The sequence below is a fragment of the Lichenostomus cassidix genome, chromosome 13 (genome assembly GCF_008360975.1).
Source record: "Lichenostomus cassidix isolate B80296 chromosome 13, HeHo_3.0, whole genome shotgun sequence".
NCBI classification, from domain to species: domain Eukaryota; kingdom Metazoa; phylum Chordata; class Aves; order Passeriformes; family Meliphagidae; genus Lichenostomus; species Lichenostomus cassidix.
The window spans coordinates 15571521-15584200 of NC_139494.1; positions in this window are offsets into that span (position 1 = coordinate 15571521).

Sequence of the window (12680 nt, forward strand, 5' to 3'; positions counted from 1 at the left end):
CCCCCCATCTCCAAATCCTCCTGTGAACTCCAAAAACGTTGCCAATGTTTAATTAAAAAATCCTGCTACTTTTCCTCTGTCCTTCCCTGCTGCTTTCCCTCTGTAATGCCAAAAGCAGTCAGTGAGCATTAGCAAAAGGAACATTGGGTGTTAATATTCAGCAGCATTCAAAGAAATCCATTTCTTTTCTGAATGGCAGAAAATACCCTTTGGAGCAACTTTTTTCGTAACATATATTAAAAAAAAAGTGTTGTCAGGAAAAGAGAACTGAGAGAAAAAAAAATTTAAAGTCTAACAAACTATATACATCCTGCATCAGGTCTGTGTATTTATGTATTGTGAATGTTTTCATAATTTTATTGCCTGTATGCTGCTTTCATACATATAATAAAATTATTTTGTGAACAGAAGGTCAAATAAAACAATCGACATTGCATTTATTAAATACATGCTGGTTTTTGGCAGTTGTATTGATCATGTTAAAGGGAAGGATTGTTCCTTTATTTTCCCATTTGCCATTATTTGGGATCACACCCATGAGGCAGATGGGAATTTCTGTTAGAAGCAGGGAAAAACCTCCCTGCTAGAGACCACTGAGCCCTTGCTCTAAACTCGAATTTGAAAGCAGTAAAAGCAGTTTGGAAACAGCCACTCTCTGCTTCAAATGTGTAAAGCTCGACCTACTGGTGACTTTTATTTCAAAGACTGTTTTTTGCCTTGGTGTAACAGCACAGTGAATTTGGTTTACAGCATGTTTTTACTGTTGTTTTTCCTTTTCTTTATTCTTTTTCCCCCCAAGCTGTGGAGTACTTCTCACAGCCTGATCCATCCCCACTGCTGGTGTCTGATTTTTGGAGCAAAATGAATCATTTCAGCAGTGAGGTGGTGGTGGGTGCAGCTGAGGATCCCTCTGCTCCTGGCAGCCCTCTGCTTTTGCCTCTGTCAGCAGATTCCTTTTGAAATGAAGAAGCAAATCGACATGGTCACTTCTGCCTCGAGCCACACCAGCATGGCCAGGCCAGCATCTGGGGCTGGAGCTGGTGCAGGAGCTGTGGGAATGTCCAGGTCCCCCTCCCTGGCTGCTCCTGGGGGTCACTGAAGCAGCAGGGCTGAGGCAAACAGGGCTTTGTGGCTGCTTCCAACCTGTCCTGGCTCCTTTGGGGAAATTTCTTTGCATGGTGATAATGCCTGATTTTTTGGGGATACCTTTGAGGAATTACTTTGCCTCTTAAAAGGGGCACAGGCCAAAGAGGAAGTTCTGTGATTTCTTCCTTTCAAAACTCCCAGCAGTCTGATATAGAAGCAAAATACAAAATATGATTTCAGGAGATCGTGTAAAGCAAGGTGCTGTTTTTGCATGAGTTCATAGGGGATGATTCATGTTCTGTAATAAACGGTTTGTCTGCTTGACCAGGAGCTGTCACAGAACGTCCCTCCTTGCAGAAGGATCTGAGTTTCAGGGGGTCTGTGAAGTTTGGGGAAGTTCTGCTGCTGTTGCTGCTGGGAGTGTCCCTTCAGCATGAGAGGCTGGGGAGACACTTGCACGACTTTATTTTATTGTTTATCTCTCTATTCGATTTAAACTAATTTTTGCTTCTGAGTCCTTTTCCTTCCATACATTTTGGAATAACATGAATTGGCCTCGATCCTCATTTACCAACATAATGTTTTGTTTTCCAGCCTTCCCAGCAAATTTCTCTACCTGTCCTCTCTGCTTTTCCTCCCATTACTGCCAGAGCCTTTCTGTCACCTTGTTTGGCTTTATTTGCCCCAATAATCCTTTGCCTGGATGAAAAATCAAATTAAAATCCTTCCCCCCAGCACAGCCAAGAGCCCCCTTCCCACAGCCTGCTCCCAGAAATGCCTCTCTTACCTGTTGCAGAGCCTGGCCACCAGTGTCAGGGGTGACTAGAAGGGACAACAGCACACACCTGCCAACTGCTACTCTATTTATATTTTGAATTAATTGCTCAAAAGCTGCATTACCTGCTCTGTGCCTGCTCCCCAGCTGCTCCAAACCAGTGGTCTGCTGGAACTGCTGGTCACACCAATGTCAGGGTGCACCCCGGGGGCTGGAGCAGTGCCAGGGCCTTGCTGGGCTCTGTGCAGCTGATAGCAGAGAGCTGACTGATGGGGTTTGGCTGGAGTAGCCTGTGAGTAACCTGTGAGTAGTCTGGGAGGAGCTCTAGCCGTTCCACCCTGGCAGGTGGCTGCTGCTGTGGAGGATGAGCAGCAGGAACTCCTTTCTGAGAGCATCTTGCCTGAGACAACTTCAGCCACTTTGGTGAATCACCTCCCCAGGAATGCTTTTTCTCACCATGTGGTGCAGTGAGTGGCTGGGCAGAGGCAGAGCCACAGAGGAGCAGTAGAGTGCCAGGACACCAGAATGTCACTGCTCCCACCAGGACACTCCCCACGTCTAGCCCGTGGGTACCAGGCAGTTTTCTCCCTGCCCTGCTCACTCTTTTCTCCCAGCCTTGCTCACACTTTTCTCCCTGCCCTGCTCTCTTTTCTCCCTGCCTTGCTCACACTTTTCTCCCAGCCCTGCTCACTCTTTTCTCCCAGCCCTGCTCACTCTTTTCTCCCAGCCTTGCTCACACTTTTCTCCCTGCCCTGCTCTCTCTTTTCTCCCTGCCTTGCTCCCCCAGAAAGCATCATTTTCCTCTGCAGAGTGAACCTCACTCTGTCCCTTTCCCATGACAGGACATGAATGAAATGTTACCCACAGATAACCCAAGGAACCTTTTTTTCTGGCATTTCTTCCTCGTGACTGAAGGTATTTTTCTGTTTGTGGATGGAAGAGGTTAATAATTCACCTGGTGGCCTTGATGAAGGAGCTGTTTGCAAGGAATGAGCTGCAATCACCAGATTAAATCTGAATACATTTCTCCCTTCCCTCGTCAAGCATTTTATGCTGATTTGAGTTTTTAACTTAGCAAAGCATACAAAAGATAGAGGATGAATGACAAAATGCTTTTGCTGAGGTACAGGTTTAATGACACAGTTATTAGGAGCCAGTCCGGGATATTTTTCTCAAATCAATAGCTTTCAGAAGCAACCAAATCTGATTGAAATCTCAAAAACCTGCCATGATTAGTATCTTGAAAGGCAGATTATTCCAGTAATTAGTTTGTTTTCTAGTGTAGTGATAGCAGAGTATGTTCCTAGCAATGAACATGTGGCTTGTGTGGCCACACAATTAATGTGACTTAAACAAGGAACACTGTGGTATTTATTTCATAGCTTTTAAAAGGCGGAAACACAAAGCCAAGCTGTAATAAAATATAACAAAAAGATAACAAAATTCCTATTAATTTCTCATTTTCCTAAGACAAGGGAATTTTTTTGAGATCTTGAAAGAAGCGAATGAGGGAAATATTTGCTTCCCAGACTGTCCTTCCACTGATGCAAGCAGAGGAATCAAACATTTCGCTGACCTATTGCACCATTGCAAAGTTTCTCCTAATTTCAGAGGGAATTATGGACACAGACACCCCGGCATTTCCCTCTGTTTTCATTTTATTTCTCTGTTAATAACAAGAGTTCTCAATGGTGCCAAGTTCTTAATGATTTGGATGCCACTCTGTGTCAGTACCAATAATCTATTTTCATGTGCAGCTCATACACAACATCCATCATCCTCAATTAAAGGATTCATGGAGCGTGTGGGAGGGACAAATGGTGAAATTAAATGAGAATTTTTTGGTTACAGAAGCAGGAGATGAACCAGGCCTTTATCACCTGCGTTAAAAGGACAAACCTGTCAGGACTGACAGATCTTCCAGCACTTTGTGCCAGACAGATGAAACATATAAAAAAATTGTGAAAACACAATTTGAAATTGCATCGTAAAAGTGTTTTAAATAATACTAAAAAAATATTTAATGATACTGTTATGTACATTTTCACTTTCTTGTTTACTAAGCTTTTGTGGATATTTCTGTAATGATTTCAGAGCCCTAAATGGCACCATCCAGTTGCTTTTCAGTGCTGGTATCAGACTTTGATAAGGATTTGTGTTCTCAGCTGGACAGACTCTGCTCCAGCAGCTCCTGCAACCTCCTGGCACCTCCTGGATCCCACCAGATCTCTTGGAATGTGGGACAACAGTGAAAGGAGCCCCCTGGAAGTGGCTGATATTGAACAGTGGGAAATTATTTTTGAGCAAAAAAAAGAAGCATTATCTATTTTGTAAGTCCAAAACCTAATCAATTCTAATATTTTTGCTGATTTATTTGCAAACAATTTGAGTTAATTTTCTCAAAAACAAGATTTACAGCTTAAAGGACAGCAGTATTTCTGAACTGAGAAAGATTTTAACATTATAATAGTTAAAATGTCAGAAAAAATGTAATTAAATGTCATTACAATCCTTATGAAGTAGAACGTTTTTAGTGCATTTTGTTCATGTATGACATTCTTCAAAAAAGAGAACAATTTCTGATGAGAATAGTTTAATGCAGAAACTTCCAGTCCTATTTCTTACTTGCTTTAGAGGATAAAATACAGTGATAGAGAGCTCTGGGATAAAGTGTGGCATGAGTAAAAGCCTTTCTAGCAAATAGTGTAGGCAGTCACATTTAGACATTTAGTAATTTCATTTGTGCTGTTTAGTTCCCCTCGTCGTAAAATATTGATTATATTTTAAAAAATTGATTAAATGAGTATGTGAAGGTAACTTTCATTATAATAAGTGTAATTAATTGGCCTTTTGCTGGGAGTCTCAGTGGACTTTTACCCCTCTAAGTGGCATTTTTGTACCCAGGGTACAGCACAGGCATTCCTGTCCTCTGTGACTGTCTTGCTGCTTTTCAGCAGGAGCAAATCCCTTCTTCCCCCTTCCCTGTTTTTAATTCATGTTCACTCCTTCAGCCTCTTTACCCTTTACTTATTAGGGTGAAGTAAATGGTAGGAATGTGCTGTGAACTGGCCCAGGGAACAGATTTTGTGTCACAGCACCCAGCCAGCCCTGCAGTGACAGTGACAGTGTCACCCTCTGAGCTGTGCTCTGACCCTGGGGACATCCCTGGCACTCACAGCCCTGCATGGATTCAGCATCCCAGGGATCCTGTTTGTTGGGATTGCCCCACTCCCATCCCGAGGTGAATGCTGCATATTTTGGGGTGGGACAGGGACAGCCCCCTTGGTGAACTGACATTCTCAAAAAAGGCCAAAAAGTCTGTAAGTTCATCCCCCTTGGTCGGTGACTAAATTCTCAGAATACTGCTCTCCAGTGCTTCCATCTGCTCTTCCCACCTCAAAACCCACTTGCAGACATTGATTTTATTTTGCAGTATTTACCCAGCTCTGTTGTGCAAACACCCTCAATTTTGACATGTGAGTGAAGTAAAGACCCAACTATATGATAAAAGTAAAGAGAATGTAAATCCTGACAGCCAGGACAAGAACCATCATGAAGGGCTGGATTCCCACCCCACTGACAGGGATATCAGCCAGGAAAACACCAGGAAACTGCTGAGGGTGAGTGAGGAGGATCCAGGCAGGATCTCACCCATGGCAGTGCCCATCCAGCCCCACTCTGACACCATGAAGGAAACACTTTGCACACCACAGGCTGCAATCCATGGAACATTCAATATTTCCTTCCCTTTTCAGAATGACTGGTGATCCCTCCCCTCGTCCATTTGCTGCTTGGGCTCAAAGTTAAGTGTAGGAAAGAGTCACCAGTAAAAGCCTCTGGGGTTTATAGTTCAGCTGGGGTGTCTGAGGAGAAAATACACTTTTACTTAAAATGGAAGAGCTTCGCTGCTAGTTTAGTTTATTATTTAATTTTTTTTTATTCTATTCCATTTTGTAATGTGATTTTATTTTCCCGCTTTCCTTCGCTCACAACTGACACAAAATCATTCCTAAATGTTAATTTCCTATGTGCCTTATGTAGATCCATTACACCTGTAGGTAATGAAGGCCAGCTCACTTGTTAAGGTGAGCAGAAACCATACTCCAGAAGCAATGTCCAGGGAAACCTGGAGTCACTGAGCTGAAGATACAGGTAACATTAGGAAGGAGGACCTTTCTGAGGTATTTCTGCCCTCTGAAGTGAGGATTTCCCTTGCTTGGCCTGAATGTCTTGTTTTATTACAGAGGACTCCCTTAATTTGCATCGTTTTGTAATGTTGCTTCTTTTTTTAGCAGCGAGTGGATGTTTAGTTGTATCCATAACTCAAGGGCACTAAACAGACTGTAATTGTTTCAACAGCTGGATTAATCAAAATGCTCCTTGTATTTCAGTTCCTTAAGGAAAAGGATGCCATATAATGCTGCAGAGTAGTTTTTCAGTGTATAATTTCCCTCTCAGGCACTTGTGGGTCACAGCTTGCATTGATGTGTGGGCACAGCTCAGGTTGTTGCTGGTATAGACACTCCCAAGCAGAAACTATATAGGAAAATATACAAATTAATAGATCTCATGGTCACCACAGACAGCTCAGGGGATATTCACAGTGCTAAGACTTCAGTCCTGTGATTCCTGTTGTTGTTATTCAAGCCAGCATCCTGTGAGGAGCTCAGCCTGCCAGGGAGGACGCAGTTCCCGCTCGTTCCCGCAGGCTCAGGGTGTGATGCCATTTCATACTTTAATTCCAGCTTGTTCCAATCTATCACATCTGTCTCAGTGGGAAGCTGAGATGGGAGGAACATCCACGAGGAGGTTTAAGTGTTGCTTTCAGAGAGTCATTATCATTTGTCAGTCTTGGAGGAGCTGCTGTTATCACACAGCATTTGTGGGGTTGGGACACCCTGTGTGCAGTTTGGTCTGAGGGTCATCACAACACTCCCCACCTCATCTTCAGCACAGCTGCCACGTTGTGCTCCTTGCTTTTTACAAGGGGGAAGAGTTTTAAACTAAAAGAGAGAAATTTTAGATCAGATGTTAAGAAAAAATGTTTACTCAGAGGGTGGTGAAGCCCTGGCACAAGTTGCCCAGAGAAGCTGTGGCTGCTCCTGGATCTGGAAGTGTCCAAGGCCAGGCTGGACAGGGCTTGGAGCAACCTGGGATGGTGGAAGGTGTCACTGCCATGGCAGGGGATGGAATGAGATTATCTTTAGCATCCCTTCCAATCTAAACTATTCTGTGAATCTATGATGGGTTGGCATCCCAAACAGCTTCTGCTTCCTCTATTCCTTCCTGAAATCAGCCTCTCTCATTAAAAAAAAAAAAAAGAAAAAGAAAAAGAATTGCCTGTAGCAATCCTTGAGCACACAGTTTGTGGGGACAGGGTCAGCTGGTCCTGAATGCTCCCTTTGGAGGAGATGGAGATATTCCCACCCATGCAGGGCAGAAGTGTGGGTGCTACCAGAGCACCTTCCCTGTGGTCCCTCCTGTCAGGGAGCTCCAGGAGCAGCTCCCACCCCTGGCAATAAACCACTGCTCTGAGCTGCTCAGGGATTAACGAGGCTGCCCGGGTGGGCAGGGATATTTAAAGAAACGTGGTGATTTCAGGAGACAAATGTTAGCAATCCCATCCCACAGCTGCCCTTGGGATGCTCAGGGAATGCTGCCTCCCCCAGCACAGAGCCCTGATGGAGACAGAGGTCACCCACAGCCCCCAAACTCCCTCCCTATTATCTCCCTGGCTGCAGCTCAGGAGCTACATGCTGGAATTTCAGCGCAAGCCTTGATTTTATTCATTCTGCAGCCAAAATTAGGCCAGCAGTGCTGCCAAGAGGCATGCTTTTTTGGTTTGATACGTGGAGGATGCATTTTTAATGCTCTAAGTGCTGTTCTCTGCCATTGGACTCCCATGTGATGCAGAGCTGCAGTCAGAGCCCTGCAGTAAAACAACATTTGCTTCCAAGCAGGATGGAGAAAAACACAACAAATAAAATTTTTTTCATTAAAACTGAAAAATATTACTTTTAACTGGCCAGCTTCTGACCTTTCTCGGATCTCAGCTGCCGAGTAGTAATTCCACCTTGTGAGGTTAAAACTGGAGTAAGAGCAATTTTCCAATCAAAACAAATGTTTACCACTGCAGGAAAATTTGTGTGTCTAGACAAGGGCACCAACCTTTCAGTTAATATTGAGAAACATTATTTTATTTTCTTTCCTTGTGGTCATGCCGTGAACTACTCCCTAATTGTAGAAAAGACTTGTGATTAAATGTGCAGACTTCAGAAATCTTAATTCTCAACTGGGCAGAGGAGTTTTAATACTGAAAATCACCCTCCAAAAAAATCCCAAACTTCCTCCCCACCAATGCAGAACTTGCTGTGAAGTGGAAACAAACATATTTGTTTCTGGTCCATTGGTGATTCCTTTCAGCAATACCCATGAAGGTGAGAGATTTTCTGACTGATTTCCTGGTCACACCTAGAAAGGTGAATCATGAGCCAAAAAATGAATGAGTCACCTGAAACACAGTCACATAAAATTAGTATGTTTGCTGGAGAACAATGAGTTAAGCAAAACGTAAGCAGCAAAACATTCACTTTTTGGTACTTTTTGTTCTCAGCAGAAGGAGAGAGCTGGATGTGGCTGTGCCAGGGCTGTGACACAGCACACTGACACTCAAATGTACAATTCCCAAACTCCTGTCTGGGAGCAGCTCTGCCATGTGGGATTGGCGTGGAGAGCATCTGGTTAACCTGACTGTGTCATTTGGAGCTGGATTAGAAACAGCTCAGGCAACCCCTGCTCTGCCCAGGAGCACTTTCTAATCAGCGAGTTTAGGGCAAGAGACAATGCCAGATGAGCAGCTACTTAACTCCTGGTGCCTCCTAGAGCATGCAGAGGGCAGGGTATGTGACTACGAGGGTCTGCACAACTGGTATCTTCCTGGATTAATGCAAAAGATGTTTCAGGAAAGAAATGCAGAGGAATGAAGCCTCTTGAGCTCTGAGGAATCTCAGATTCTCAGTCTGAGTTGATGGTGTTTTCCATGGGAGGGCATGGTTACATCTCTGTGCTCGTTTGAGACAGAAGCCTCTGTCCTAGCGAAATTGTACATTTGAAATTCTCCCATCAAGCAAAATGCAATTGGCTTCGTCCCCTGTTTCCTGCTTAGCAGAAGAAACATTCCCTCCTGTGGGGATGCATTAGCAGGGAAGAAATGCTGGAGTCACTTGGGGACAAACGTTGATCTATTACAGCTGAATAAATCCACAGTAATATAATTTACTCCCTGGGATCTGCATTAGATTTATCCTGGCATAGATGAGGTCTCTGAGTCGTGCTGCTGATTAGCACCAAGTGATTGGGGTGAGACCCAGACCACCTTTAGTCTGTCTAACCTTTCCATCAGAAGACCCTTTCATTCAGTCACTTCTCTCTTTGCTGAGCCTAAGCCTTTGGAGAGAGATTTTTCTGTGCTGGATCTGTGCCTCAGGCAAACCTACAAACTTTGAAAGTGTCAGTCACAGCAGTGAAGTCAATGCAGCGTAAGAGAGCAGGAGAAAAGGAAAGTTGTGTTTCCCACATGAAAATTCGGGGCTGCTGGGAGGGGAAACTGGAGGGTTGCTGTGTTTTGGAGCGAGGGCAGGCAGTTCTGCAGGTGGCTGGGTCGAGAGGTGCCTTCTGTTGGATTTTGCTGTTCCATCTGGGAAAAATACACCTGAACTTCAGCATTTTCTGCCTCTGAAAAGACCTCAGCTTGTGTGTGCTTGGGAGTGTGTGGGCACTTCACCAAAAACCTCAGCACTCCACCAAATGTGCTCCTTCTCCTTCCACCTGCATGCCAGCTCACTTCCACTGAGCTTTTAAGCTTTTAAGGTCTCCAATTTTAAGGATTTATTATTAAACAAAAACAAAGAGGGAAGGGTTTCGCTTGTGTTTTTTAAATCTTTGATAAAAGGATACAACAGAATGTGAGAAAGGGAAGATATTGTTAATCACTTGCTTCCATGAATGTGTTTAATGACCAACTGTGTGCCCAAGGTGATCCCAGCACTGCCATCCAGGAAAGGAGAATCAGCAGAAGTCTTTCCTATTCAAGCTGGCACAGCTTGAGAGGATTTAAGCAACAGAAAGAAAATGGAAAACGAGCAGCTGGAAGTTCAACTCACATAGAAGCAAAAGATGGGAAAGAGACACGAGGGGTTTGGTGAATTGGCAAAAAGAAGGAATCGTGTCCCACTCATAACGTGCTGCTGACAGCACAGAGCCATGCTGGGGAGTTGCTGCTCCCACTTGTGATGCCCAGACCTGACTCCAGAAGGTTTCCTTGGGCAGAATCGTGGGGGAAAACAATCCCCACAAGGCTGTCAGCCTGCACTGCTGGAATTCACACCAATTTTGCCTCAGACTAACAACACACCCAAGTCGTGTTCCCAGCCCACTGTGAGGAGGGTTTCTGCTGTCTGGCTTTAGGTCTCACACAGGCAGGAATTGAAGCAAGAATCTGCAGCAGAAATTGCTGGCAGCAGCTTTGCAGGGTTGCATGGTCGTGCAGAATGCTGTACACTTAAAATAATCTGTCATATTAAGACATGAAATCTGCCCTGTTTGTTATGAGGCTCTCTGAACAGGAATTTTGATGATGAGTCCTGTGCAAAGTGGTCTGAAATAGAAGCAAGCTGCATTCTGGCTCTGTGTTCCAATTAGACATGGCCTTTTTGAGGGACTAGAATGAGTGTGGAGAGGGGGTAGAATTGTTTAAGTTATTTTTTATGCCTATAGGCATCATAGTTATTTCTTTTTTCTTATAACTGACTGAAAAAACCCACTTTCATGACCCTGTTTTCCTAATGATCCCATCATCTTTCCAAACCCTAGCTTAAGGAAAGCAATTATATTGCTGATATTTGTCTGAGCCTGAAAAAGCAGAATCCCTTACAATTCTTGTGTTACAGGAATTCAGAGGCAGCAAAAACCATGGCAGCTCCATAATTTGGTTCTGCTGACACACTCAGGCAATGAGTGAGACATCTTGCAGGGTATGTACAGGATCAAAGAAAGATTTTTATTACCAAAACTGAATGACAAATCCAGAGCTCCTTTACACGATTCATTTCCCTTTCAAGCATCCAGGGCTTTTGATGGAGCTGAAGGAAGGGAGAAAGACAGGACGTGCTTAGATTAAGGATCTGAGTTTGTCTGAAAGGATCTAAAAACGGTTTGAATTTCATTTTCTGGAAAATCCCAGAAGGAACAGGCACATCAGTTCACAGAATCACAGATCACAGAATAAGCTGTGTTGGAAGGACCCACAAGGATCGAGTCCAACTCTTAGCCCTGCACAGGACAACCCAACAAATTCCACCACGTGCCTGAGAACATTGAGTTCTTTTGTCTCTAGGTCCTGAAAGTATTTCTTCTGTTTTACTGGTGTATTTTGCTTTCTTCCTGACCGATTCCCCCAGTATCTGAAGCTTTCTAGAGAGAAGAGAGAAAGCCTGGAAGATCTGCTTCACTGCTGCATGTGCAGAACGATCTCACATGACAGTCTGACCACTCCAGACATGATTTTCTTCTTCAGGCTAATGCTGACTTGCTTGTTTCACCCCAAAGCTCATGGAAAGCTTGGACAAGGAGAAAAAACCCATCTAGGCTGATGGAAAAGCTTGAGTCTCAAAGTGAGAGGAAGGAGAAGTGAGAGGATTCTGTGAGAGCATTTCCCATCAGCTGGGGGGAATTTCTGAGTCCCACCCTGTCCTGTGGGCAAGGCTGTGACAGCTCCTTCTAGAAGGGTGATTTGGGTGAAGCACAGCACCTTGGACCTGTCCCTGGTCCCTCCAGCACAGGCACAGCCCTGGGGTTGTTTGTCCCTTGCTGTCCTGCCTGTGCTGGGAGCTTTGTGTACCCCTGGCAGAACCATCAGGCTCCAGATGGTTGGGCTGGTACCTTCCAGAAGAGTCAAATCATAATTAAAAAAAACCCCACATGAGTGATTTTGAAAGCAATGAGGTAATGTTGCCATAGCATGAGGGACCTGGGATCAGAAAAGCAATCACTTTTGGAAAAGTCATTCAACCATTTAACCTTCTTAGCATCTGAGAAATCCCCTGGAATGGACTCGTGGTTATTTACTATCCCCCCATCTGTGAGGCAGACACTAATATTGTAATTGTTTTATTCCTCTTCATTCTGCTGTCAGTTAACCACTGTTTTCTGTGTTAGGTAATAATAAAGCTGATGGGAGTTTTACTGTGCTCTGATGCATTGCTCTCTAAATGAGAGGAGATAACTTCAGCTGAATGTCAGGCTCCAGTGGAGGAAGAAATGAACATGAAAAGCAAATAGCCCCTTGAAAGAATAGTTCCAAAAGCAGAATTTATAAGTGCACAGTGCCTGCCCATTTTTCACCAGTGTTTTGTACAGTCACAGTGAATTAGATATAAATTGTCACAGCTCCACTGGCTTTAATAGCACTGCACTTAAGACTGGCACCTCGTGCTGAAACACTGTGGAATGAGCAGTATTTAAATATGGCTGTGAATATTAAAAAATTGCAAAACTGAACCTTTTTGCTGAGGGCCTTGAGCTTTTTGCCACATCTCCTGTCACTCTTCACCTATTTTCCTATAAAAGGGAAGATCTGCTGAGAGCTTTCTCCATTGCTCCCTGTGCAGATAACGTTGTCTTCCCTTCCATGTTGTATTTTAAAATTAATTTACTGTCTTTTAACAGCATTGCTGCAGCTTGTGGGTGGGAATGAGGGGAAGGTCCCAGCTTGGACCTTGAAGAATGATTTTGTTACATCTGCACTGTGGCTCCATTTCTC